General features: G+C 39.3%; 37 non-coding genes and 5 pseudogenes across 37 annotated transcripts; all 42 read right to left on the minus strand.

The window, feature by feature from the left end:
* Positions 1-55: 55 nt before the first annotated feature.
* Positions 56-174, minus strand: LOC146038464 (5S ribosomal RNA). The gene has a single exon (XR_014462053.1). It is a non-coding gene; the product is annotated as a 5S ribosomal RNA (ribosomal RNA).
* Positions 175-519: 345 nt separating this feature from the next.
* Positions 520-638, minus strand: LOC146039757 (5S ribosomal RNA; annotated as a pseudogene).
* A 345-nt stretch (positions 639-983) lies between these two features.
* LOC146038610 (5S ribosomal RNA) lies at positions 984-1,102 on the minus strand. The gene has a single exon (XR_014462188.1). It is a non-coding gene; the product is annotated as a 5S ribosomal RNA (ribosomal RNA).
* Positions 1,103-1,447: 345 nt separating this feature from the next.
* On the minus strand, positions 1,448-1,566 carry LOC146040128 (5S ribosomal RNA). The gene has a single exon (XR_014463292.1). It is a non-coding gene; the product is annotated as a 5S ribosomal RNA (ribosomal RNA).
* A 345-nt stretch (positions 1,567-1,911) lies between these two features.
* LOC146040129 (5S ribosomal RNA) lies at positions 1,912-2,030 on the minus strand. The gene has a single exon (XR_014463293.1). It is a non-coding gene; the product is annotated as a 5S ribosomal RNA (ribosomal RNA).
* Positions 2,031-2,375: 345 nt separating this feature from the next.
* LOC146037873 (5S ribosomal RNA) lies at positions 2,376-2,494 on the minus strand. The gene has a single exon (XR_014461512.1). It is a non-coding gene; the product is annotated as a 5S ribosomal RNA (ribosomal RNA).
* Positions 2,495-2,839: 345 nt separating this feature from the next.
* Positions 2,840-2,958, minus strand: LOC146039390 (5S ribosomal RNA). Its single transcript, XR_014462899.1, has one exon. It is a non-coding gene; the product is annotated as a 5S ribosomal RNA (ribosomal RNA).
* Positions 2,959-3,302: 344 nt separating this feature from the next.
* Positions 3,303-3,421, minus strand: LOC146039271 (5S ribosomal RNA). Its single transcript, XR_014462790.1, has one exon. It is a non-coding gene; the product is annotated as a 5S ribosomal RNA (ribosomal RNA).
* A 345-nt stretch (positions 3,422-3,766) lies between these two features.
* On the minus strand, positions 3,767-3,885 carry LOC146039798 (5S ribosomal RNA; annotated as a pseudogene).
* A 345-nt stretch (positions 3,886-4,230) lies between these two features.
* On the minus strand, positions 4,231-4,349 carry LOC146038611 (5S ribosomal RNA). Its single transcript, XR_014462189.1, has one exon. It is a non-coding gene; the product is annotated as a 5S ribosomal RNA (ribosomal RNA).
* Positions 4,350-4,694: 345 nt separating this feature from the next.
* Positions 4,695-4,813, minus strand: LOC146039752 (5S ribosomal RNA; annotated as a pseudogene).
* Positions 4,814-5,158: 345 nt separating this feature from the next.
* LOC146039391 (5S ribosomal RNA) lies at positions 5,159-5,277 on the minus strand. Its single transcript, XR_014462900.1, has one exon. It is a non-coding gene; the product is annotated as a 5S ribosomal RNA (ribosomal RNA).
* Positions 5,278-5,622: 345 nt separating this feature from the next.
* On the minus strand, positions 5,623-5,741 carry LOC146039634 (5S ribosomal RNA). The gene has a single exon (XR_014463122.1). It is a non-coding gene; the product is annotated as a 5S ribosomal RNA (ribosomal RNA).
* A 345-nt stretch (positions 5,742-6,086) lies between these two features.
* LOC146039272 (5S ribosomal RNA) lies at positions 6,087-6,205 on the minus strand. Its single transcript, XR_014462791.1, has one exon. It is a non-coding gene; the product is annotated as a 5S ribosomal RNA (ribosomal RNA).
* A 345-nt stretch (positions 6,206-6,550) lies between these two features.
* LOC146039750 (5S ribosomal RNA) lies at positions 6,551-6,669 on the minus strand (annotated as a pseudogene).
* Positions 6,670-7,014: 345 nt separating this feature from the next.
* Positions 7,015-7,133, minus strand: LOC146038613 (5S ribosomal RNA). Its single transcript, XR_014462191.1, has one exon. It is a non-coding gene; the product is annotated as a 5S ribosomal RNA (ribosomal RNA).
* Positions 7,134-7,478: 345 nt separating this feature from the next.
* On the minus strand, positions 7,479-7,596 carry LOC146039505 (5S ribosomal RNA). Its single transcript, XR_014463004.1, has one exon. It is a non-coding gene; the product is annotated as a 5S ribosomal RNA (ribosomal RNA).
* Positions 7,597-7,941: 345 nt separating this feature from the next.
* On the minus strand, positions 7,942-8,060 carry LOC146037723 (5S ribosomal RNA). Its single transcript, XR_014461375.1, has one exon. It is a non-coding gene; the product is annotated as a 5S ribosomal RNA (ribosomal RNA).
* A 345-nt stretch (positions 8,061-8,405) lies between these two features.
* Positions 8,406-8,524, minus strand: LOC146038208 (5S ribosomal RNA). The gene has a single exon (XR_014461819.1). It is a non-coding gene; the product is annotated as a 5S ribosomal RNA (ribosomal RNA).
* A 345-nt stretch (positions 8,525-8,869) lies between these two features.
* On the minus strand, positions 8,870-8,988 carry LOC146038145 (5S ribosomal RNA). The gene has a single exon (XR_014461760.1). It is a non-coding gene; the product is annotated as a 5S ribosomal RNA (ribosomal RNA).
* Positions 8,989-9,333: 345 nt separating this feature from the next.
* LOC146039488 (5S ribosomal RNA) lies at positions 9,334-9,452 on the minus strand. Its single transcript, XR_014462989.1, has one exon. It is a non-coding gene; the product is annotated as a 5S ribosomal RNA (ribosomal RNA).
* A 345-nt stretch (positions 9,453-9,797) lies between these two features.
* On the minus strand, positions 9,798-9,916 carry LOC146037726 (5S ribosomal RNA). Its single transcript, XR_014461377.1, has one exon. It is a non-coding gene; the product is annotated as a 5S ribosomal RNA (ribosomal RNA).
* A 345-nt stretch (positions 9,917-10,261) lies between these two features.
* LOC146037765 (5S ribosomal RNA) lies at positions 10,262-10,380 on the minus strand. The gene has a single exon (XR_014461413.1). It is a non-coding gene; the product is annotated as a 5S ribosomal RNA (ribosomal RNA).
* Positions 10,381-10,725: 345 nt separating this feature from the next.
* On the minus strand, positions 10,726-10,844 carry LOC146038559 (5S ribosomal RNA). The gene has a single exon (XR_014462141.1). It is a non-coding gene; the product is annotated as a 5S ribosomal RNA (ribosomal RNA).
* A 345-nt stretch (positions 10,845-11,189) lies between these two features.
* LOC146038146 (5S ribosomal RNA) lies at positions 11,190-11,308 on the minus strand. The gene has a single exon (XR_014461761.1). It is a non-coding gene; the product is annotated as a 5S ribosomal RNA (ribosomal RNA).
* Positions 11,309-11,653: 345 nt separating this feature from the next.
* Positions 11,654-11,772, minus strand: LOC146038256 (5S ribosomal RNA). The gene has a single exon (XR_014461862.1). It is a non-coding gene; the product is annotated as a 5S ribosomal RNA (ribosomal RNA).
* Positions 11,773-12,117: 345 nt separating this feature from the next.
* On the minus strand, positions 12,118-12,236 carry LOC146037924 (5S ribosomal RNA). The gene has a single exon (XR_014461558.1). It is a non-coding gene; the product is annotated as a 5S ribosomal RNA (ribosomal RNA).
* A 345-nt stretch (positions 12,237-12,581) lies between these two features.
* Positions 12,582-12,700, minus strand: LOC146038465 (5S ribosomal RNA). The gene has a single exon (XR_014462054.1). It is a non-coding gene; the product is annotated as a 5S ribosomal RNA (ribosomal RNA).
* A 345-nt stretch (positions 12,701-13,045) lies between these two features.
* LOC146040131 (5S ribosomal RNA) lies at positions 13,046-13,164 on the minus strand. Its single transcript, XR_014463294.1, has one exon. It is a non-coding gene; the product is annotated as a 5S ribosomal RNA (ribosomal RNA).
* A 345-nt stretch (positions 13,165-13,509) lies between these two features.
* On the minus strand, positions 13,510-13,628 carry LOC146039456 (5S ribosomal RNA). The gene has a single exon (XR_014462960.1). It is a non-coding gene; the product is annotated as a 5S ribosomal RNA (ribosomal RNA).
* A 345-nt stretch (positions 13,629-13,973) lies between these two features.
* LOC146038147 (5S ribosomal RNA) lies at positions 13,974-14,092 on the minus strand. Its single transcript, XR_014461762.1, has one exon. It is a non-coding gene; the product is annotated as a 5S ribosomal RNA (ribosomal RNA).
* Positions 14,093-14,437: 345 nt separating this feature from the next.
* Positions 14,438-14,556, minus strand: LOC146037616 (5S ribosomal RNA). The gene has a single exon (XR_014461277.1). It is a non-coding gene; the product is annotated as a 5S ribosomal RNA (ribosomal RNA).
* A 345-nt stretch (positions 14,557-14,901) lies between these two features.
* Positions 14,902-15,020, minus strand: LOC146038148 (5S ribosomal RNA). The gene has a single exon (XR_014461763.1). It is a non-coding gene; the product is annotated as a 5S ribosomal RNA (ribosomal RNA).
* A 345-nt stretch (positions 15,021-15,365) lies between these two features.
* Positions 15,366-15,484, minus strand: LOC146037617 (5S ribosomal RNA). The gene has a single exon (XR_014461278.1). It is a non-coding gene; the product is annotated as a 5S ribosomal RNA (ribosomal RNA).
* A 345-nt stretch (positions 15,485-15,829) lies between these two features.
* On the minus strand, positions 15,830-15,948 carry LOC146037684 (5S ribosomal RNA). The gene has a single exon (XR_014461338.1). It is a non-coding gene; the product is annotated as a 5S ribosomal RNA (ribosomal RNA).
* Positions 15,949-16,293: 345 nt separating this feature from the next.
* LOC146038614 (5S ribosomal RNA) lies at positions 16,294-16,412 on the minus strand. Its single transcript, XR_014462192.1, has one exon. It is a non-coding gene; the product is annotated as a 5S ribosomal RNA (ribosomal RNA).
* A 345-nt stretch (positions 16,413-16,757) lies between these two features.
* Positions 16,758-16,876, minus strand: LOC146038274 (5S ribosomal RNA). The gene has a single exon (XR_014461879.1). It is a non-coding gene; the product is annotated as a 5S ribosomal RNA (ribosomal RNA).
* Positions 16,877-17,221: 345 nt separating this feature from the next.
* On the minus strand, positions 17,222-17,340 carry LOC146040132 (5S ribosomal RNA). The gene has a single exon (XR_014463295.1). It is a non-coding gene; the product is annotated as a 5S ribosomal RNA (ribosomal RNA).
* Positions 17,341-17,685: 345 nt separating this feature from the next.
* LOC146038209 (5S ribosomal RNA) lies at positions 17,686-17,804 on the minus strand. The gene has a single exon (XR_014461820.1). It is a non-coding gene; the product is annotated as a 5S ribosomal RNA (ribosomal RNA).
* A 345-nt stretch (positions 17,805-18,149) lies between these two features.
* Positions 18,150-18,268, minus strand: LOC146039222 (5S ribosomal RNA). The gene has a single exon (XR_014462747.1). It is a non-coding gene; the product is annotated as a 5S ribosomal RNA (ribosomal RNA).
* A 345-nt stretch (positions 18,269-18,613) lies between these two features.
* LOC146039697 (5S ribosomal RNA) lies at positions 18,614-18,732 on the minus strand (annotated as a pseudogene).
* Positions 18,733-19,077: 345 nt separating this feature from the next.
* On the minus strand, positions 19,078-19,196 carry LOC146039097 (5S ribosomal RNA). The gene has a single exon (XR_014462633.1). It is a non-coding gene; the product is annotated as a 5S ribosomal RNA (ribosomal RNA).
* Between the last annotated feature and the right edge of the window lie 82 nt (positions 19,197-19,278).

Here is a 19,278-nt window from a genome sequence, read left to right on the forward strand (position 1 = left end):
AAAGTTTCCAATTTAAAAAGCTGGAGAATAAAAACAATTTGCCAGTAATGGGAAAAACCTACAGCACCTGGTGTTCCCATGTGGTCTCCCACCCAAGTACTAACCAGGCCCAACACTGTTTAGCTTCCAAGATCAGACGAGATTAGGCGTATCCAATGTGGTATGGCTGTAGGTGAGATACAGGCACTTTTTTGCCATCTTCTACTTCTATAACCAGGTAAGCTAATAAAAAAGTTTCCTAACTATATTGGCTTACTGAAAAAAATTATGTGTTGGTAATGTAAAAAGACCTACAGGACATGATATTAGCAGGTGGTCTCAAATTAAACTACTAAAGAGGCTCAACACTGTTTAGCTCCCAAAAGCAGTTGGAATTGGGCCTAAACAGTGTGGTAAGTTTTTAGGTGATGGCTATTGTGTCTGTTTGACCTGTCCCAAATGTCTGTATTGGCAATAAAAATAAAAAGTTTCCAATTTAAATTGCAAGAGAATAAAAACAATTTGCCATTAATGGGAAAAAACCTACAGCACCTGGTGTTCCCATGTGGTCTCCCACCCAAGTATTAACCAGGCCCAACACTGCTTAGCTTCCAAGATCAGACGAGATTGGGCGTATCCAATTTGCCATGGCTGTAGTTGAGATACAGGCACTTTTTTGCCCTCTTCTACTTCTATAACCAGGTAAGCTAATAAAAAAGTTTCCTAACTGTATTGTCTTACTGAAAAAAATCATGTGTTGGTAATGTAAAAAGACCTACAGGACATGATATTAGCAGGTGGTCTCAAATTAAACTACTAAAGAGGCTCAACACTGTTTAGCTGCCAAAAGCAGTTGGAATTGGGCCTAAACAGTGTGGTAAGTTTTTAGGTGATGGCTATTGTGTCTGTTTGACCTCTTCCAAATGTCTGTACTGTCAATAAAGAGAAAAAAGTTTCCAATTTAAAAAGCTAGAGAATAAAAACAATTTGCCAGTAATGGGAAAAACCTACAGCACCTGGTGTTCCCATGTGGTCTCCCACCCAAGTACTAACCAGGCCCAACACTGCTTAGCTTCCAAGATCAGACGAGATTGGGCGTATCCAATGTGGTATGGCTGTAAGGGAGATACAGGCACTTTTTTGCCCTCTTCTACTTCTATAACCAGGTAAGCTATTAAAAAAGTTTCCTAACTATATTGGCTTACTGAAAAAAATCATGTGTTGGTAATGTAAAAAGACCTACAGGACATGATATTAGCAGGTGGTCTCAAATTAAACTACTAAAGAGGCTCAACACTGTTTAGCTCCGAAAAGCAGTTGGAATTGGGCCTAAACAGTGTGGTAAGTTTTTAGGTGATGGCTATTGTGTCTGTTTGACCTGTCCCAAATGTCTGTATTGGCAATAAAAATAAAAAGTTTCCAATTTAAATAGCAAGAGAATAAAAACAATTTGCCATTAATGGGAAAAAACCTACAGCACCTGGTGTTCCCATGTGGTCTCCCACCCAAGTACTAACCAGGCCCAACACTGCTTAGCTTCCAAGATCAGACGAGATTGGGCGTATCCAATGTGGTATGGCTGTAGGTGAGATACTGGCACTTTTTTGCCCTCTTCTACTTCTATAACCAGGTAAGCTAATAAAAAAGTTTCCTAACTGTATTGCCTTACTGAAAAAAATCATGTGTTGGTAATGTAAAAAGACCTACAGGACATGATATTAGCAGGTGGTCTCAAATTAAACTACTAAAGAGGCTCAACACTGTTTAGCTGCCAAAAGCAGTTGGAATTGGGCCTAAACAGTGTGGTAAGTTTTTAGGTGATGGCTATTGTGTCTGTTTGACCTGTCCCAAATGTCTGTATTGGCAATAAAATTAAAAAGTTTCCAATTTAAATAACAAGAGAATAAAAACAATTTGCCATTAATGGGAAAAAACCTACAGCACCTGGTGTTCCCATGTGGTCTCCCACCCAAGTACTAACCAGGCCCAACACTGCTTAGCTTCCAAGATCAGACGAGATTGGGCGTATCCAATGTGGTATGGCTGTAGGTGAGATACTGGCACTTTTTTGCCCTCTTCTACTTCTATAACCAGGTAAGCTAATAAAAAAGTTTCCTAACTGTATTGCCTTACTGAAAAAAATCATGTGTTGGTAATGTAAAAAGACATACAGGACATGATATTAGCAGGTGGTCTCAAATTAAACTACTAAAGAGGCTCAACACTGTTTAGCTGCCAAAAGCAGTTGGAATTGGGCCTAAACAGTGTGGTAAGTTTTTAGGTGATGGCTATTGTGTCTGTTTGACCTGTCCCAAATGTCTGTATTGGCAATAAAAATAAAAAGTTTCCAATTTAAATAGCAAGAGAATAAAAACAATTTGCCATTAATGGGAAAAAACCTACAGCACCTGGTGTTCCCATGTGGTCTCCCACCCAAGTACTAACCAGGCCCAACACTGCTTAGCTTCCAAGATCAGACGAGATTGGGCATATCCAATGTGGTATGGCTGTAGGTGAGATACTGGCACTTTTTTGCCCTCTTCTACTTCTATAACCAGGAAAGCTAATAAAAAAGTTTCCTAACTGTATTGCCTTACTGAAAAAAATCATGTGTTGGTAATGTAAAAAGACCTACAGGACATGATATTAGCAGGTGGTCTCAAATTAAACTACTTAAGAGGCTCAACACTGTTTAGCTGCCAAAAGCAGTTGGAATTGGGCCTAAACAGTGTGGTAAGTTTTTAGGTGATGGCTATTGTGTCTGTTTGACCTCTTCCAAATGTCTGTACTGTCAATAAAGAGAAAAAAGTTTCCAATTTAAAAAGCTGGAGAATAAAAACAATTTGCCAGTAATGGGAAAAACCTACAGCACCTGGTGTTCCCATGTGGTCTCCCACCCAAGTACTAACCAGGCCCAACACTGTTTAGCTTCCAAGATCAGACGAGAGTAGGCGTATCCAATGTGGTATGGCTGTAGGTGAGATACAGGCACTTTTTTGCCATCTTCTACTTCTATAACCAGGTAAGCTAATAAAAAAGTTTCCTAACTATATTGGCTTACTGAAAAAAATTATGTGTTGGTAATGTAAAAAGACCTACAGGACATGATATTAGCAGGTGGTCTCAAATTAAACTACTAAAGAGGCTCAACACTGTTTAGCTCCCAAAAGCAGTTGGAATTGGGCCTAAACAGTGTGGTAAGTTTTTAGGTGATGGCTATTGTGTCTGTTTGACCTGTCCCAAATGTCTGTATTGGCAATAATAATAAAAAGTTTCCAATTTAAATAGCAAGAGAATAAAAACAATTTGCCAGTAATGGGAAAAACCTACAGCACCTGGTGTTCCCATGTGGTCTCCCACCCAATTACTAACCAGGCCCAACACTGTTTAGCTTCCAAGATCAGACGAGATTAGGCGTATCCAATGTGGTATGGCTGTAGGTGAGATACAGGCACTTTTTTGCCATCTTCTACTTCTATAACCAGGTAAGCTAATAAAAAAGTTTCCTAACTATATTGGCTTACTGAAAAAAATTATGTGTTGGTAATGTAAAAAGACCTACAGGACATGATATTAGCAGGTGGTCTCAAATTAAACTACTAAAGAGGCTCAACACTGTTTAGCTCCCAAAAGCAGTTGGAATTGGGCCTAAACAGTGTGGTAAGTTTTTAGGTGATGGCTATTGTGTCTGTTTGACCTGTCCCAAATGTCTGTATTGGCAATAAAAATAAAAAGTTTCCAATTTAAATTGCAAGAGAATAAAAACAATTTGCCATTAATGGGAAAAAACCTACAGCACCTGGTTTTCCCATGTGGTCTCCCACCCAAGTATTAACCAGACCCAACACTGCTTAGCTTCCAAGATCAGACGAGATTGGGCGTATCCAATTTGCCATGGCTGTAGTTGAGATACAGGCACTTTTTTGCCCTCTTCTACTTCTATAACCAGGTAAGCTAATAAAAAAGTTTCCTAACTGTATTGTCTTACTGAAAAAAATCATGTGTTGGTAATGTAAAAAGACCTACAGGACATGATATTAGCAGGTGGTCTCAAATTAAACTACTAAAGAGGCTCAACACTGTTTAGCTGCCAAAAGCAGTTGGAATTGGGCCTAAACAGTGTGGTAAGTTTTTAGGTGATGGCTATTGTGTCTGTTTGACCTGTCCCAAATGTCTGTACTGTCAATAAAGAGAAAAAAGTTTCCAATTTAAAAAGCTAGAGAATAAAAACAATTTGCCAGTAATGGGAAAAACCTACAGCACCTGGTGTTCCCATGTGGTCTCCCACCCAAGTACTAACCAGGCCCAACACTGCTTAGCTTCCAAGATCAGACGAGATTGGGCGTATCCAATGTGGTATGGCTGTAAGGGAGATACAGGCACTTTTTTGCCCTCTTCTACTTCTATAACCAGGTAAGCTATTAAAAAAGTTTCCTAACTATATTGGCTTACTGAAAAAAATCACGTGTTGGTAATGTAAAAAGACCTACAGGACATGATATTAGCAGGTGGTCTCAAATTAAACTACTAAAGAGGCTCAACACTGTTTAGCTCCGAAAAGCAGTTGGAATTGGGCCTAAACAGTGTGGTAAGTTTTTAGGTGATGGCTATTGTGTCTGTTTGACCTGTCCCAAATGTCTGTATTGGCAATAAAAATAAAAAGTTTCCAATTTAAATAGCAAGAGAATAAAAACAATTTGCCATTAATGGGAAAAAACCTACAGCACCTGGTTTTCCCATGTGGTCTCCCACCCAAGTATTAACCAGGCCCAACACTGCTTAGCTTCCAAGATCAGACGAGATTGGGCGTATCCAATTTGCCATGGCTGTAGTTGAGATACAGGCACTTTTTTGCCCTCTTCTACTTCTATAACCAGGTAAGCTAATAAAAAAGTTTCCTAACTGTATTGTCTTACTGAAAAAAATCATGTGTTGGTAATGTAAAAAGACCTACAGGACATGATATTAGCAGGTGGTCTCAAATTAAACTACTAAAGAGGCTCAACACTGTTTAGCTGCCAAAAGCAGTTGGAATTGGGCCTAAACAGTGTGGTAAGTTTTTAGGTGATGGCTATTGTGTCTGTTTGACCTCTTCCAAATGTCTGTACTGTCAATAAAGAGAAAAAAGTTTCCAATTTAAAAAGCTGGAGAATAAAAACAATTTGCCAGTAATGGGAAAAACCTACAGCACCTGGTGTTCCCATGTGGTCTCCCACCCAAGTACTAACCAGGCCCAACACTGTTTAGCTTCCAAGATCAGACGAGAGTAGGCGTATCCAATGTGGTATGGCTGTAGGTGAGATACAGGCACTTTTTTGCCATCTTCTACTTCTATAACCAGGTAAGCTAATAAAAAAGTTTCCTAACTATATTGGCTTACTGAAAAAAATTATGTGTTGGTAATGTAAAAAGACCTACAGGACATGATATTAGCAGGTGGTCTCAAATTAAACTACTAAAGAGGCTCAACACTGTTTAGCTCCCAAAAGCAGTTGGAATTGGGCCTAAACAGTGTGGTAAGTTTTTAGGTGATGGCTATTGTGTCTGTTTGACCTGTCCCAAATGTCTGTATTGGCAATAATAATAAAAAGTTTCCAATTTAAATAGCAAGAGAATAAAAACAATTTGCCATTAATGGGAAAAAACCTACAGCACCTGGTGTTCCCATGTGGTCTCCCACCCAAGTACTAACCAGGCCCAACACTGCTTAGCTTCCAATATCAGACGAGATTCTGCGTATCCAATGTGGTATGGCTGTAGGTGAGATACCGGCACTTTTTTGCCCTCTTCTACTTCTATAACCAGGAAAGCTAATAAAAAAGTTTCCTAACTGTATTGCCTTACTGAAAAAAATCATGTGTTGGTAATGTAAAAAGACCTACAGGACATGATATTAGCAGGTGGTCTCAAATTAAACTACTTAAGATGCTCAACACTGTTTAGCTGCCAAAAGCAGTTGGAATTGGGCCTAAACAGTGTGGTAAGTTTTTAGGTGATGGCTATTGTGTCTGTTTGACCTCTTCCAAATGTCTGTACTGTCAATAAAGAGAAAAAAGTTTCCAATTTAAAAAGCTGGAGAATAAAAACAATTTGCCAGTAATGGGAAAAACCTACAGCACCTGGTGTTCCCATGTGGTCTCCCACCCAATTACTAACCAGGCCCAACACTGTTTAGCTTCCAAGATCAGACGAGATTAGGCGTATCCAATGTGGTATGGCTGTAGGTGAGATACAGGCACTTTTTTGCCATCTTCTACTTCTATAACCAGGTAAGCTAATAAAAAAGTTTCCTAACTATATTGGCTTACTGAAAAAAATTATGTGTTGGTAATGTAAAAAGACCTACAGGACATGATATTAGCAGGTGGTCTCAAATTAAACTACTAAAGAGGCTCAACACTGTTTAGCTCCCAAAAGCAGTTGGAATTGGGCCTAAACAGTGTGGTAAGTTTTTAGGTGATGGCTATTGTGTCTGTTTGACCTGTCCCAAATGTCTGTATTGGCAATAAAAATAAAAAGTTTCCAATTTAAATTGCAAGAGAATAAAAACAATTTGCCATTAATGGGAAAAAACCTACAGCACCTGGTTTTCCCATGTGGTCTCCCACCCAAGTATTAACCAGGCCCAACACTGCTTAGCTTCCAAGATCAGACGAGATTGGGCGTATCCAATTTGCCATGGCTGTAGTTGAGATACAGGCACTTTTTTGCCCTCTTCTACTTCTATAACCAGGTAAGCTAATAAAAAAGTTTCCTAACTGTATTGTCTTACTGAAAAAAATCATGTGTTGGTAATGTAAAAAGACCTACAGGACATGATATTAGCAGGTGGTCTCAAATTAAACTACTAAAGAGGCTCAACACTGTTTAGCTGCCAAAAGCAGTTGGAATTGGGCCTAAACAGTGTGGTAAGTTTTTAGGTGATGGCTATTGTGTCTGTTTGACCTGTCCCAAATGTCTGTACTGTCAATAAAGAGAAAAAAGTTTCCAATTTAAAAAGCTAGAGAATAAAAACAATTTGCCAGTAATGGGAAAAACCTACAGCACCTGGTGTTCCCATGTGGTCTCCCACCCAAGTACTAACCAGGCCCAACACTGCTTAGCTTCCAAGATCAGACGAGATTGGGCGTATCCAATGTGGTATGGCTGTAAGGGAGATACAGGCACTTTTTTGCCCTCTTCTACTTCTATAACCAGGTAAGCTATTAAAAAAGTTTCCTAACTATATTGGCTTACTGAAAAAAATCACGTGTTGGTAATGTAAAAAGACCTACAGGACATGATATTAGCAGGTGGTCTCAAATTAAACTACTAAAGAGGCTCAACACTGTTTAGCTCCGAAAAGCAGTTGGAATTGGGCCTAAACAGTGTGGTAAGTTTTTAGGTGATGGCTATTGTGTCTGTTTGACCTGTCCCAAATGTCTGTATTGGCAATAAAAATAAAAAGTTTCCAATTTAAATAGCAAGAGAATAAAAACAATTTGCCATTAATGGGAAAAAACCTACAGCACCTGGTGTTCCCATGTGGTCTCCCACCCAAGTACTAACCAGGCCCAACACTGCTTAGCTTCCAAGATCAGACGAGATTGGGCGTATCCAATGTGGTATGGCTTAGGTGAGATACTGGCACTTTTTTGCCCTCTTCTACTTCTATAACCAGGTAAGCTAATAAAAAAGTTTCCTAACTGTATTGCCTTACTGAAAAAAATCATGTGTTGGTAATGTAAAAAGACCTACAGGACATGATATTAGCAGGTGGTCTCAAATTAAACTACTAAAGAGGCTCAACACTGTTTAGCTGCCAAAAGCAGTTGGAATTGGGCCTAAACAGTGTGGTAAGTTTTTAGGTGATGGCTATTGTGTCTGTTTGACCTGTCCCAAATGTCTGTATTGGCAATAAAAATAAAAAGTTTCCAATTTAAATAACAAGAGAATAAAAACAATTTGCCATTAATGGGAAAAAACCTACAGCACCTGGTGTTCCCATGTGGTCTCCCACCCAAGTACTAACCAGGCCCAACACTGCTTAGCTTCCAAGATCAGACGAGATTGGGCGTAACCAATGTGGTATGGCTGTAGGTGAGATACCGGCACTTTTTTGCCCTCTTCTACTTCTATAACCAGGAAAGCTAATAAAAAAGTTTCCTAACTGTATTGCCTTACTGAAAAAAATCATGCGTTGGTAATGTAAAAAGACCTACAGGACATGATATTAGCAGGTGGTCTCAAATTAAACTACTTAAGAGGCTCAACACTGTTTAGCTGCCAAAAGCAGTTGGAATTGGGCCTAAACAGTGTGGTAAGTTTTTAGGTGATGGCTATTGTGTCTGTTTGACCTATTCCAAATGTCTGTACTGTCAATAAAGAGAAAAAAGTTTCCAATTTAAAAAGCTAGAGAATAAAAACAATTTGCCACTAATGGGAAAAACCTACAGCACCTGGTGTTCCCATGTGGTCTCCCACCCAAGTACTAACCAGGCCCAACACAGCTTAGCTTCCAAGATCAGACGAGATTGGGCGTATCCAATGTGGTATGGCTGTAGGTGAGATACTGGCACTTTTTTGCCCTCTTCTACTTCTATAACCAGGTAAGCTAATAAAAAAGTTTCCTAACTGTATTGCCTTACTGAAAAAAATCATGTGTTGGTAATGTAAAAAGACCTACAGGACATGATATTAGCAGGTGGTCTCAAATTAAACTACTTAAGAGGCTCAACACTGTTTAGCTCCCAAAAGCAGTTGGAATTGGGCCTAAACAGTGTGGTAAGTTTTTAGGTGATGGCTATTGTGTCTGTTTGACCTGTCCCAAATGTCTGTATTGGCAATAAAAATAAAAAGTTTCCAATTTAAATAGCAAGAGAATAAAAACAATTTGCCATTAATGGGAAAAAACCTACAGCACCTGGTGTTCCCATGTGGTCTCCCACCCAAGTACTAACCAGGCCCAACACTGCTTAGCTTCCAAGATCAGACGAGATTGGGCGTATCCAATGTGGTATGGCTGTAGTTGAGATACCGGCACTTTTTAGCCCTCTTCTACTTCTATAACCAGGTAAGCTAATAAAAAAGTTTCCTAACTGTATTGTCTTACTGAAAAAAATCATGTGTTGGTAATGTAAAAAGACCTACAGGACATGATATTAGCAGGTGGTCTCAAATTAAACTACTAAAGAGGCTCAACACTGTTTAGCTGCCAAAAGTAGTTGGAATTGGGCCTAAACAGTGTGGTAAGTTTTTAGGTGATGGCTATTGTGTCTGTTTGACCTCTTCCAAATATTTGTACTGTCAATAAAGAGAAAAAAGTTTCCAATTTAAAAAGCTAGAGAATAAAAACAATTTGCCAGTAATGGGAAATACCTACAGCACCTGGTGTTCCCATGTGGTCTCCCACCCAAGTACTAACCAGGCCCAACACTGCTTAGCTTCCAAGATCAGACGAGATTGGGCGTATCCAATGTGTTATGGCTGTAAGGGAGATACAGGCACTTTTTTGCCCTCTTCTACTTCTATAACCAGGTAAGCTATTAAAAAAGTTTCCTAACTATATTGGCTTACTGAAAAAAATCATGTGTTGGTAATGTAAAAAGACCTACAGGACATGATATTAGCAGGTGGTCTCAAATTAAACTACTAAAGAGGCTCAACACTGTTTAGCTCCGAAAAGCAGTTGGAATTGGGCCTAAACAGTGTGGTAAGTTTTTAGGTGATGGCTATTGTGTCTGTTTGACCTGTCCCAAATGTCTGTATTGGCAATAAAAATAAAAAGTTTCCAATTTAAATAGCAAGAGAATAAAAACAATTTGCCATTAATGGGAAAAAACCTACAGCACCTGGTGTTCCCATGTGGTCTCCCACCCAAGTACTAACCAGGCCCAACACTGCTTAGCTTCCAAGATCAGACGAGATTGGGCGTAACCAATGTGGTATGGCTGTAGGTGAGATACTGGCACTTTTTTGCCCTCTTCTACTTCTATAACCAGGTAAGCTAATAAAAAAGTTTCCTAACTGTATTGCCTTACTGAAAAAAATCATGTGTTGGTAATGTAAAAAGACCTACAGGACATGATATTAGCATGTGGTCTCAAATTAAACTACTAAAGAGGCTCAACACTGTTTAGCTGCCAAAAGCAGTTGTAATTGGGCCTAAACAGTGTGGTAAGTTTTTAGGTGATGGCTATTGTGTCTGTTTGACCTGTCCCAAATGTCTGTATTGGCAATAAAAATAAAAAGTTTCTAATTTAAATAGCAAGAGAATAAAAACAATTTGCCATTAATGGGAAAAAACCTACAGCACCTGGTGTTCCCATGTGGTCTCCCACCCAAGTACTAACCAGGCCCAACACTGCTTAGCTTCCAAGATCAGACGAGATTGGGCGTATCCAACGTGGTATGGCTGTAGGTGAGATACCGGCACTTTTTTGCCCTCTTCTACTTCTATAACCAGGTAAGCTAATAAAAAAGTTTCCTAACTGTATTGCCTTACTGAAAAAAATCATGTGTTGGTAATGTAAAAAGACCTACAGGACATGATATTAGCAGGTGGTCTCAAATTAAACTACTAAAGAGGCTCAACACTGTTTAGCTGCCAAAAGCAGTTGGAATTGGGCCTAAACAGTGTGGTAAGTTTTTAGGTGATGGCTATTGTGTCTGTTTGACCTCTTCCAAATGTCTGTACTGTCAATAAAGAGAAAAAAGTTTCCAATTTAAAAAGCTAGAGAATAAAAACAATTTGCCACTAATGGGAAAAACCTACAGCACCTGGTGTTCCCATGTGGTCTCCCACCCAAGTACTAACCAGGCCCAACACAGCTTAGCTTCCAAGATCAGACGAGATTGGGCGTATCCAACGTGGTATGGCTGTAGGTGAGATACCGGCACTTTTTTGCCCTCTTCTACTTCTATAACCAGGTAAGCTAATAAAAAAGTTTCCTAACTGTATTGCCTTACTGAAAAAAATCATGTGTTGGTAATGTAAAAAGACCTACAGGACATGATATTAGCAGGTGGTCTCAAATTAAACTACTAAAGAGGCTCAACACTGTTTAGCTGCCAAAAGCAGTTGGAATTGGGCCTAAACAGTGTGGTAAGTTTTTAGGTGATGGCTATTGTGTCTGTTTGACCTGTCCCAAATGTCTGTATTGGCAATAAAAATAAAAAGTTTCCAATTTAAATAGCAAGAGAATAAAAACAATTTGCCATTAATGGGAAAAAACCTACAGCACCTGGTGTTCCCATGTGGTCTCCCACCCAAGTACTAACCAGGCCCAACACTGCTTAGCTTCCAAGATCAGACGAGATTGGGCGTATCCAATGTGGTATGGCTGTAGTTGAGATACTGGCACTTTTTTGCCCTCTTCTACTTCTATAACCAGGTAAGCTAATAAAAAAGTTTCCTAACTGCATTGTCTTACTGAAAAAAATCATGTGTTGGTAATGTAAAAAGACCTACAGGACATGATATTAGCAGGTGGTCTCATATTAAACTACTAAAGAGGCTCAACACTGTTTAGCTGCCAAAAGCAGTTGGAATTGGGCCTAAACAGTGTGGTAAGTTTTTAGGTGATGGCTATTGTGTCTGTTTGACCTCTTCCAAATGTCTGTACTGTCAATAAAGAGAAAAAAGTTTCCAATTTAAAAAGCTAGAGAATAAAAACAATTTGCCAGTAATGGGAAAAACCTACAGCACCTGGTGTTCCCATGTGGTCTCCCACCCAAGTACTAACCAGGCCCAACACTGTTTAGCTTCCAAGATCAGACGAGATTGGGCGTATCCAATGTGGTATGGCTGTAAGTGAGATACAGGCACTTTTTTGCCCTCTTCTACTTCTATAACCAGGTAAGCTAATAAAAAAGTTTCCTAACTATATTGGCTTACTGAAAAAAATCATGTGTTGGTAATGTAAAAAGACCTACAGGACATGATATTAGCAGGTGGTCTCAAATTAAACTACTAAAGAGGCTCAACACTGTTTAGCTCCGAAAAGCAGTTGGAATTGGGCCTAAACAGTGTGGTAAGTTTTTAGGTGATGGCTATTGTGTCTGTTTGACCTGTCCCAAATGTCTGTATTGGCAATAAAAATAAAAAGTTTCCAATTTAAATAGCAAGAGAATAAAAACAATTTGCCATTAATGGGAAAAAACCTACAGCACCTGGTGTTCGCATGTGGTCTCCCACCCAAGTACTAACCAGGCCCAACACTGCTTAGCTTCCAAGATCAGACGAGATTGGGCGTATCCAATGTGGTATGGCTGTAGGTGAGATACCGGCACTTTTTTGCCCTCTTCTACTTCTATAACCAGGAAAGCTAATACAAAAGTTTCCTAACTGTATTGCCTTACTGAAAAAAATCATGCATTGGTAATGTAAAAAAACCTACAGGACATGATATTAGCAGGTGGTCTCAAATTAAACTACTTAAGAGGCTCAACACTGTTAAGCTGCCAAAAGCAGTTGGAATTGGGCCTAAACAGTGTGGTAAGTTTTTAGGTGATGGCTATTGTGTCTGTTTGACCTCTTCCAAATGTCTGTACTGTCAATAAAGAGAAAAAAGTTTCCAATTTAAAAAGCTGGAGAATAAAAACAATTTGCCAGTAATGGGAAAAACCTACAGCACCTGGTGTTCCCATGTGGTCTCCCACCCAAGTACTAACCAGGCCCAACACTGTTTAGCTTCCAAGATCAGACGAGATTAGGCGTATCCAATGTGGTATGGCTGTAGGTGAGATACAGGCACTTTTTTGCCATCTTCTACTTCTATAACCAGGTAAGCTAATAAAAAAGTTTCCTAACTATATTGGCTTACTGAAAAAAATTATGTGTTGGTAATGTAAAAAGACCTACAGGACATGATATTAGCAGGTTGTCTCAAATTAAACTACTAAAGAGGCTCAACACTGTTTAGCTCCCAAAAGCAGTTGGAATTGGGCCTAAACAGTGTGGTAAGTTTTTAGGTGATGGCTATTGTGTCTGTTTGACCTGTCCCAAATGTCTGTATTGGCAATAATAATAAAAAGTTTCCAATTTAAATAGCAAGAGAATAAAAACAATTTGCCATTAATGGGAAAAAACCTACAGCACCTGGTGTTCCCATGTGGTCTCCCACCCAAGTACTAACCAGGCCCAACACTGCTTAGCTTCCAAGATCAGACGAGATTGGGCGTATCCAATGTGGTATGGCTGTAGGTGAGATACCGGCACTTTTTTGCCCTCTTCTACTTCTATAACCAGGAAAGCTAATAAAAAAGTTTCCTAACTGTATTGCCTTACTGAAAAAAATCATGTGTTGGTAATGTAAAAAGACCTACAGGACATGATATTAGCAGGTGGTCTCAAATTAAACTACTTAAGAGGCTCAACACTGTTTAGCTGCCAAAAGCAGTTGGAATTGGGCCTAAACAGTGTGGTAAGTTTTTAGGTGATGGCTATTGTGTCTGTTTGACCTCTTCCAAATGTCTGTACTGTCAATAAAGAGAAAAAAGTTTCCAATTTAAAAAGCTGGAGAATAAAAACAATTTGCCAGTAATGGGAAAAACCTACAGCACCTGGTGTTCCCATGTGGTCTCCCACCCAAGTACTAACCAGGCCCAAAACTGTTTAGCTTCCAAGATCAGACGAGATTAGGCGTATCCAATGTGGTATGGCTGTAAGTGAGATACAGGCACTTTTTTGCCATCTTCTACTTCTATAACCAGGTAAGCTAATAAAAAACTTTCCTAACTATATTGGCTTACTGAAAAAAATTATGTGTTGGTAATGTAAAAAGACCTACAGGACATGATATTAGCAGGTGGTCTCAAATTAAACTACTAAAGAGGCTCAACACTGTTTAGCTCCCAAAAGCAGTTGGAATTGGGCCTAAACAGTGTGGTAAGTTTTTAGGTGATGGCTATTGTGTCTGTTTGACCTGTCCCAAATGTCTGTATTGGCAATAAAAATAAAAAGTTTCCAATTTAAATTGCAAGAGAATAAAAACAATTTGTCATTAATGGGAAAAAACCTACAGCACCTGGTGTTCCCATGTGGTCTCCCACCCAAGTACTAACCAGGCCCAACACTGCTTAGCTTCCAAGATCAGACGAGATTGGGCGTATCCAATGTGGTATGGCTGTAGTTGAGATACAGGCACTTTTTTGCCCTCTTCTACTTCTATAACCAGGTAAGCTAATAAAAAAGTTTCCTAACTGTATTGTCTTACTGAAAAAAATCATGTGTTGGTAATGTAAAAAGACCTACAGGACATGATATTAGCAGGTGGTCTCAAATTAAACTACTAAAGAGGCTCAACACTGTTTAGCTGCCAAAAGCAGTTGGAATTGGGCCTAAACAGTGTGGTAAGTTTTTATGTGATGGCTATTGTGTCTGTTTGACCTCTTCCAAATATCTGTACTGTCAATAAAGAGAAAAAAGTTTCCAATTTAAAAAGCTAGAGAATAAAAACAATTTGCCAGTAATGGGAAATACCTACAGCACCTGGTGTTCCCATGTGGTCTCCCACCCAAGTACTAACCAGGCCCAACACTGCTTAGCTTCCAAGATCAGACGAGATTGGGCGTATCCAATGTGGTATGGCTGTAGGTAAGATACTGGCACTTTTTTGCCCTCTTCTACTTCTATAACCAGGTAAGCTAATAAAAAAGTTTCCTAACTGTATTGCCTTACTGAAAAAAATCATGTGTTGGTAATGTAAAAAGACCTACAGGACATGATATTAGCAGGTGGTCTCAAATTAAACTACTAAAGAGGCTCAACACTGTTTAGCTGCCAAAAGCAGTTGGAATTGGGCCTAAACAGTGTGGTAAGTTTTTAGGTGATGGCTATTGTGTCTGTTTGACCTTTCCCAAATGTCTGTATTGGCAATAATAATAAAAAGTTTCCAATTTAAATAGCAAGAGAATAAAAACAATTTGCCATTAATGGGAAAAAACCTACAGCACCTGGTGTTCCCATGTGGTCTCCCACCCAAGTACTAACCAGGCCCAACACTGCTTAGCTTCCAAGATCAGACGAGATTGGGCGTATCCAATGTGGTATGGCTGTAGTTGAGATACCGGCACTTTTTTGCCCTCTTCTACTTCTATAACCAGGTAAGCTAATAAAAAAGTTTCCTAACTGTATTGTCTTACTGAAAAAAATCATGTGTTGGTAATGTAAAAAGACCTACAGGACATGATATTAGCAGGTGGTCTCAAATTAAACTACTAAAGAGGCTCAACACTGTTTAGCTGCCAAAAGCAGTTGGAATTGGGCCTAAACAGTGTGGTAAGTTTTTATGTGATGGCTATTGTGTCTGTTTGACCTCTTCCAAATATCTGTACTGTCAATAAAGAGAAAACAGTTTCCAATTTAAAAAGCTAGAGAATAAAAACAATTTGCCAGTAATGGGAAATACCTACAGCACCTGGTGTTCCCATGTGGTCTCCCACCCAAGTACTAACCAGGCCCAACACTGCTTAGCTTCCAAGATCAGACGAGATTGGGCGTATCCAATGTGGTATGGCTGTAGGTGAGATACTGGCACTTTTTTGCCCTCTTCTACTTCTATAACCAGGTAAGCTAATAAAAAAGTTTCCTAACTGTATTGCCTTACTGAAAAAAATCATGTGTTGGTAATGTAAAAAGACCTACAGGACATGATATTAGCAGGTGGTCTCAAATTAAACTACTAAAGAGGCTCAACACTGTTTAGCTGCCAAAAGCAGTTGGAATTGGGCCTAAACAGTGTGGTAAGTTTTTAGGTGATGGCTATTGTGTCTGTTTGACCTGTCCCAAATGTCTGTATTGGCAATAATAATAAAAAGTTTCCAATTTAAATAGCAAGAGAATAAAAACAATTTGCCATTAATGGGAAAAAACCTACAGCACCTGGTGTTCCCATGTGGTCTCCCACCCAAGTACTAACCAGGCCCAACACTGCTTAGCTTCCAAGATCAGACGAGATTGGGCGTATCCAATGTGGTATGACTGTAGGTGAGATACCGGCACTTTTTTGCCCTCTTCTACTTCTATAACCAGGAAAGCTAATAAAAAAGTTTCCTAACTGTATTGCCTTACTGAAAAAAATCATGTGTTGGTAATGTAAAAAGACCTACAGGACATGATATTAGCAGGTGGTCTCAAATTAAACTACTTAAGAGGCTCAACACTGTTTAGCTGCCAAAAGCAGTTGGAATTGGGCCTAAACAGTGTGGTAAGTTTTTAGGTGATGGCTATTGTGTCTGTTTGACCTCTTCCAAATGTCTGTACTGTCAATAAAGAGAAAAAAGTTTCCAATTTAAAAAGCTAGAGAATAAAAACAATTTGCCAGTAATGGGAAAAACCTACAGCACCTGGTGTTCCCATGTGGTCTCCCACCCAAGTACTAACCAGGCCCAACACTGCTTAGCTTCCAAGATCAGACGAGATTGGGCGTATCCAATGTGGTATGGCTGTAAGGGAGATACAGGCACTTTTTTGCCCTCTTCTACTTCTATAACCAGGTAAGCTATTAAAAAAGTTTCCTAACTATATTGGCTTACTGAAAAAAATCATGTGTTGGTAATGTAAAAAGACCTACAGGACATGATATTAGCAGGTGGTCTCAAATTAAACTACTAAAGAGGCTCAACACTGTTTAGCTCCGAAAAGCAGTTGGAATTGGGCCTAAACAGTGTGGTAAGTTTTTAGGTGATGGCTATTGTGTCTGTTTGACCTGTCCCAAATGTCTGTATTGGCAATAAAAATAAAAAGTTTCCAATTTAAATAGCAAGAGAATAAAAACAATTTGCCATTAATGGGAAAAAACCTACAGCACCTGGTGTTCCCATGTGGTCTCCCACCCAAGTACTAACCAGGCCCAACACTGCTTAGCTTCCAAGATCAGACGAGATTGAGCGTAACCAATGTGGTATGGCTGTAGGTGAGATACTGGCACTTTTTTGCCCTCTTCTACTTCTATAACCAGGTAAGCTAATAAAAAAGTTTCCTAACTGTATTGCCTTACTGAAAAAAATCATGTGTTGGTAATGTAAAAAGACCTACAGGACATGATATTAGCATGTGGTCTCAAATTAAACTACTAAAGAGGCTCAACACTGTTTAGCTGCCAAAAGCAGTTGGAATTGGGCCTAAACAGTGTGGTAAGTTTTTAGGTGATGGCTATTGTGTCTGTTTGACCTGTCCCAAATGTCTGTATTGGCAATAAAAATAAAAAGTTTCCAATTTAAATAACAAGAGAATAAAAACAATTTGCCATTAATGGGAAAAAACCTACAGCACCTGGTGTTCCCATGTGGTCTCCCACCCAAGTACTAACCAGGCCCAACACTGCTTAGCTTCCAAGATCAGACGAGATTGGGCGTATCCAATGTGGTATGGCTGTAGGTGAGATACCGGCACTTTTTTGCCCTCTTCTACTTCTATAACCAGGAAAGCTAATAAAAAAGTTTCCTAACTGTATTGCCTTACTGAAAAAAATCATGCGTTGGTAATGTAAAAAGACCTACAGGACATGATATTAGCAGGTGGTCTCAAATTAAACTACTTAAGAGGCTCAACACTGTTTAGCTGCCAAAAGCAGTTGGAATTGGGCCTAAACAGTGTGGTAAGTTTTTAGGTGATGGCTATTGTGTCTGTTTGACCTCTTCCAAATGTCTGTACTGTCAATAAAGAGAAAAAAGTTTCCAATTTAAAAAGCTAGAGAATAAAAACAATTTGCCACTAATGGGAAAAACCTACAGCACCTGGTGTTCCCATGTGGTCTCCCACCCAAGTACTAACCAGGCCCAACACAGCTTAGCTTCCAAGATCAGACGAGATTGGGCGTATCCAATGTGGTATGGCTGTAGGTGAGATACTGGCACTTTTTTGCCCTCTTCTACTTCTATAACCAGGTAAGCTAATAAAAAAGTTTCCTAACTGTATTGCCTTACAGAAAAAAATCATGTGTGGGTAATGTAAAATGACCTACAGGACATGATATTAGCATGTGGTCTCAAATTAAACTACTAAAGAGGCTCAACACTGTTTAGCTGCCAAAAGCAGTTGGAATTGGGCCTAAACAGTGTGGTACGTTTTTAGGTGATGGCTATTGTGTCTGTTTGACCTGTCCCAAATGTCTGTATTGGCAATAAAAATAAAAAGTTTCTAATTTAAATAGCAAGAGAATAAAAACAATTTGCCATTAATGGGAAAAAACCTACAGCACCTGGTGTTCCCATGTGGTCTCCCACCCAAGTACTAACCAGGCCCAACACTGCTTAGCTTCCAAGATCAGACGAGATTGAGCGTATCCAACCTGGTATGGCTGTAGGTGAGATACCGGCACTTTTTTGCCCTCTTCTACTTCTATAACCAGGTAAGCTAATAAAAAAGTTTCCTAACTGTATTGCCTTACTGAAAAAAATCATGTGTTGGTAATGTAAAAAGACCTACAGGACATGATATTAGCAGGTGGTCTCAAATTAAACTACTAAAGAGGCTCAACACTGTTTAGCTGCCAAAAGCAGTTGGAATTGGGCCTAAACAGTGTGGTAAGTTTTTAGGTGATGGCTATTGTGTCTGTTTGACCTCTTCCAAATGTCTGTACTGTCAATAAAGAGAAAAAAGTTTCCAATTTAAAAAGCTAGAGAATAAAAACAATTTGCCACTAATGGGAAAAACCTACAGCACCTGGTGTTCCCATGTGGTCTCCCACCCAAGTACTAACAAGGCCCAATACAGATTAGCTTCCAAGATCAGACGAGATTGGGCGTATCCAATGTGGTATGGCTGTAGGTGAGATACTGGCACTTTTTTGCCCTCTTCTACTTCTATAACCAGGTAAGCTAATAAAAAAGTTTCCTAACTGTATTGCCTTACAGAAAAAAATCATGTGTTGGTAATGTAAAATGACCTACAGGACATGATATTAGCATGTGGTCTCAAATTAAACTACTAAAGAGGCTCAACACTGTTTAGCTGCCAAAAGCAGTTGGAATTGGGCCTAAACAGTGTGGTACGTTTTTAGGTGATGGCTATTGTGTCTGTTTGACCTGTCCCAAATGTCTGTATTGGCAATAAAAATAAAAAGTTTCTAATTTAAATAGCAAGAGAATAAAAACAATTTGCCATTAATGGGAAAAAACCTACAGCACCTGGTGTTCCCATGTGGTCTCCCACCCAAGTACTAACCAGGCCCAACACTGCTTAGCTTCCAAGATCAGACGAGATTGGGCGTATCCAATTTGGTATGGCTGTAGTTGAGATACAGGCACTTTTTTGCCCTCTTCTACTTCTATAACCAGGTAAGCTAATAAAAAAGTTTCCTAACTGTATTGTCTTAC

The sequence above is a fragment of the Crinia signifera genome, chromosome 9 (assembly GCF_055691185.1).
Source record: "Crinia signifera chromosome 9, ASM5569118v1, whole genome shotgun sequence".
Classification (NCBI taxonomy): Eukaryota; Metazoa; Chordata; class Amphibia; order Anura; family Myobatrachidae; genus Crinia; species Crinia signifera.